We start from the raw sequence: 5,000 nt of genomic DNA, 5'->3' as shown, positions 1-5,000 counted from the left end.
TCAATGTGGCTTGTGTGATGCGAGCTATCTTGGCTATACAGCTCGTCACTTGCATCAACGAATTGAGGAACATAGATACTCAGCTATCGGGAGGCACCGCCTAGCAGATCATGGCCAAACAACAGCACCCCCAGCGGCGAGTTTTAGTGTCTTAAAGAAATGCGCATCGAAATTTGATTGCTTAATTCATGAGATGTTCTACATCAAAGAATTGAAACCAACACTTAATGTGCAGTCAGACTCTGTCAGGGCAAAACTATTTACTTAGATTTCACATTTATTGTTAGCGTACTATTGTATATATTGTTCTATTTTTCTATTGTTCTTGTACTATAAGTTATGCTTCATCCGATTAAAATTCATTGCCTGATGATGACATCGGACGATGTCGAAACGTTGTCAAAATGAATCTAGTTGCGTTTGTCTTTTTAATCAATGTTTATAAAAAGCTTTAAAATACAAAGCAATGTATGGCGTTCTTTCCCAAATTGAAGCTTAATTATCATTGAAAAATGCGTGGTTACCCCCAGTTTCCTTTTTGGATACCGAGATACTAAGTTCTGCTTCCTCCGCATAGTTTTAAACCCGCCGTGCAAAAATATCCCTGTATTAATAAGCACCAGCCATAGGAAATCGGAGTATCTCGAGATGCGCAGAATGTATGCGCAATAACATGCAGTCCAACGTTTAAATGTTGGTCAACAAATGTTGAACTGTGTATCATATACATGTAATGTTGGATGCTAAAGTAAGCCATTCAACAGACTGGAAATTGTTGAAAAAAGTTGACGGAAATAGAGATGAGCTATGTTCTGTTCAACAGGTTTCTGTTACTTGAACATCATTCATCAAGTTATTGTTTTTTTCAGTTTCTACAAGCAGACAACACACGCTTCAACATTTGTTGCATGTGTCGTCAACTACAATACACGGTTTGCAACCAATCTCTAGAGACTCGGATAACAATAATATTATTTATTTATTTATTTATTTAATGTACAATAATTATTTCTGGTAGACAAACTAGAGGATCGAGCCAATGAGAGATCTTTTGGTTTTGCCAACCAATGTGGCAGCAATGATGTTACATGAAAACCACCCATACATGCAATATAACAATGATTATTCATTTAACTATGATGCATGGAGTGGTCATCCATTTTCCTGAGGAGCACAGGTCATGATAGAGATTCTCTTTCCACCTTGATTGAATGTCACTGATCTTTAACTCTTTGGAATGGTCTAAAACCAATAGACCAATTTTGATATATTAAAAGTTCAGTCCTAAACAATAGGCATCATCTCGAGGCTCTGGGGAATAAATATAAGGATTTGTATGCGTTTATTCCCCTCAGAGAGCCTTGTGATGATGCCTTTTGTTTAGGACTGAATTTTAATATATCGAAATTGGTCTATTGAAACAATATTACTGTTTTAAGTTTTTTTGTAAAATAAAATCATCTGTGGCTACACAGTCACATTCCATAACCTCCAAAGTAGGAGCCCATTCTTTCTCTTTTCCATTGTTTTTTTTATTTACCTGTGCTAAATTTGTATTCAATTTGTTAAAATTGCACAAGCAGTATGGATTTAGCAAAGAGCATAGAGACAAAGTAAGTCAATAATTAAGAGACAATCATGATTTTCTTAACGAACGATCTTCACAGTTGAAAAAAAAGGATTTCAGCTGATGACCATGTGATTGTGCTGCAAATGGCTCTACAGATGAGCCGGGGAGTCAAGCAACCTGGGAGCTGCTCAGTTGCAAATGTAGAATAGAACCCACAGGCAGTGAAAGTAGGATGAAGGATAAATGAAAACTGAAGCGGTAGTCATTGTAGTAGTCTCTGTATTCTCTCTGTTGCAGCCAGTAGAGATATGTATATACCACGAGAATGTATATACATGTAAATGCCGAGAATGTGACGAGAATGTATAAGCTTGTATATACATGTACATGCCATTGTTATTACTTCCTTTTTCCTTAGGAAAAGGAACAAGTTGAGAAGAAAAAGGCTGCGGCGGCAGCCATCCCTGGAAGAATGAAGTCATGCAGAATTGGCAAGTGAAGAAGATGAATATGTGGTGGAGCAGCTAGGTATTGTACTCGTGTAAAATGCTGACAGCTAGGGTTGCATATGGTTGCTACTAGTTTAAATCCGTCTCTGGTGGATACTCTAGCTCGATCTACCACCGAACAGAGACACTTCACAACTACATGTGCTCCTCCGATCTGAATCACTGTGACATGTTGACACGTGTTTTGCACACCGCTATTTTTTGTATTTTATAAAGAACAATTGTTACATTTAGTGTTATCTTGATTTGAAAAAAATCCAATTGCTTGAAATTTCATAATGTAGCCGTACCGAAGTTTTAGTTTTTCCCAAACAATGTTGTCATATTTTTGTTTGTTCCAGAAACGTCTAAAATCATTGCTGAAGGGAATTTCTGTTATGGAAGGAAAAGAGGTAAGGCAGTGAGGGGATTCATTTGTGTAGATAACGTTCATTTTCTGTGAACAATAATCAAATGATTACCGGTATTATTTATTTTCAGGGTGAACTATCATCCAGTAAAGTTGGATCAATAGTTGGACTTCAATCGGAGGAAATTTCGCAGATTGCATCTGAGTATGCTGAACGGGTATATATGGAACATGGTGGTAATTTGGCTCGAAGGACTGACAAATTGTTTGGGATTTTTCAAACGTAGATTGCCAAAAATTGTATTATACTGAAGTTGTTCTTCTGTAGGTGAAGAGATTAAGAAAGTGATTCAGGCGGCTGAATTCAGTCTATATTAATTTGATCTCACTAAACTGAAATAGAAACTTTTGCACCAACGCTTTTTGAACAGTGGGAATGTTGTAACTGGAAAGGCAGATGTCAGTACAATGGCAGTGAGTCCTCCTAAGGTATCTAAAGATACGGAGTGTTGGTCCAAGCAATGTGCTCAGTTGGTCGTGCATTGGACTGCAGTACAGTGCGGGAGGTGGAGGATTAATCTCCCACCCAACCATTCACTACTTTCTCAAATCCCATTATGCACCTCTTTTACCCCCCCCCCCCCTCCCCCTCTAAAAAAATTGCATAGGCATCGTTTTTATGGGATTTGAGAAAGTACAGAATACTAAGGGTGCGCTCAATTGACCGGAATAAAAATGTGTGGAGTGATGATTTAAAACGCTATGTCTGGCGTTTTGACAAGAGTAACAAGAAGACTTGTGGAGTTTCATAACCATTGCATTAACTATGCTTTGGTAACACAGCTCCGTAAAATTAAACTTTTCATCAACAATTTCTAAGTTGAGTTCAAGTCAACAGATCACACATTCCCATCACAAAGGTGATCTAAATAATAAAGATATCTTTAAAATAGCATTTTAACAGGTGTTTGACAAGTTTAAATAAATGTGAATCTCCGTAAAAACGCAGGATTTCTAACTTCTATTCCGTTTATTCCTATTCCGGAATACGGTCAATCGAACGCGCCCTAACAATCTTTAGTCTCCTCAGATAAGGACCACAAATGGGAGGTGCTGTCATATATTTGAACATAGTTAATAGAGGGGAATGGTTATGAAACCCGACAAATTTCTTTGTTGTAGGTTTTTGTTCTCTTTTTCGGCCTTGACAGTGCAGAAAACACAATAGTTATTTACTCCGTATTGAGGAAATAACCAATAGAAAAGTGTTGGTTACGTAATTCATGCAAAGTGTATGACCGCAAAGCAAAAGACTGTGCACGGTCGTGGACTTTCCAATCAAAATCTTGGCATCTTTGTTTGCTCCTTTGATGTTTGCCGAGCTTCAAAACCAGTCCCCTCTATTAACTATGATTTGAACTACATTTATGTAATTCACACATTCATCTATCACTGGAGATCATGGTTGCGGTCACACTTGAGAGAATCACAGTGTAACACTGGTGTTGAAACTACTCTAGTGGTTGCGGTCGCATTAGGGAGTTAACACTAGTGTTAAAGCAAGTTCTGTTGTTCAGTGTTCCCCTAGGGATTCAAAACACCAGAGAGTGGACACTGGAGTAGTGTCAACACTTTGTGTTATACTGCGTTTCTCTAAGTGTGACCGCGACCAATGTTAACTCTCTGGTGTTTTGAATCCCTAGGGGAACACTGAACAATAGAACTTGATTTAACAGTACTGTTAACTCCCTAAAGCAACCGCAACCAATATGAACTTGAAAGTGACCAGCTCCCAACGGGGGGTGCCTACAAAACGAAGACCGAATACCGAAGACTGAAGACCCAAAAAGGGAGACCCAAAAACGAAAACTTGAATCTCAATTAATTTAAGAACCGTTAAAACGTGCTAAAACGCATTGTTCGGCGCTAAAACAATAAAATCGATAGGGTCTTCGTTTTGTAGAAATGCCCCCCTCAACTACAAAACGAAGATCCTCGCAAAAAGCTTTATTTTCGCAGCTAGGAACGCAGTGTCAGGTCTTCGTCGAACGTCAACCCAAACTCGCTTGTGAGATACTTCTTGTGTGAATCTCGAAGGCTATGTTTAATATCATTGGGGATTTCAATGTAGTCCACTGAAAAGTAAGTAAATTTGTTAGTTACACACTTTTTCGCCGCGTGGTAGTATCTCACGGTTTCTTGACGGGAAGGTCTGCAATTTGACCAATCACCAGTGACGGGATACATCCACCGTTCTTTGTGTGAGACTATTAAGTCAAAGAGGATAACCTTCTTTCGGTGGCAAAAGTCCCAGTGGAAATAAAGCGCTTTTAGCGAGGGTCTTCGTTTTGTAGTTTGAGGTGGGGCATTTCTACAAAACGAAGACCGTATTGATTTTATTGTTTTAGCGCCGAACAATTTCTTTCAGCATGTTTTAACATTTCTTAAATTAGTTGAGATTCAAGTCTTCGTTTTTGGCTCTTCGGTCTTCGTTTTGTAGACACCGCCCAACGGGCTTGATAACTTAGATGGTAGAGAGAGTGCAGTGCAGTTGCGCAATCATGAGTTTGAG

At 38.7% G+C, this 5,000-nt stretch overlaps 1 long non-coding RNA gene across 1 annotated transcript; it reads left to right on the top strand.

The window, feature by feature from the left end:
• The first annotated feature begins 1,958 nt into the window (after window positions 1–1,958).
• Window positions 1,959–3,602, top strand: LOC137967462 (uncharacterized). The gene is made up of 3 exons (XR_011116532.1): window positions 1,959–2,098; window positions 2,421–2,471; window positions 2,560–3,602. It is a non-coding gene; the product is annotated as an uncharacterized lncRNA (long non-coding RNA).
• Window positions 3,603–5,000: the final 1,398 nt, after the last annotated feature.

This window comes from Montipora foliosa, chromosome 8, assembly GCF_036669935.1.
Source record: "Montipora foliosa isolate CH-2021 chromosome 8, ASM3666993v2, whole genome shotgun sequence".
Lineage (NCBI taxonomy): Eukaryota > Metazoa > Cnidaria > Anthozoa > Scleractinia > Acroporidae > Montipora > Montipora foliosa.
The sequence above is the reverse complement of the archived record's forward strand: the minus strand, read 5'-3'. Positions and strand labels throughout refer to the sequence as shown.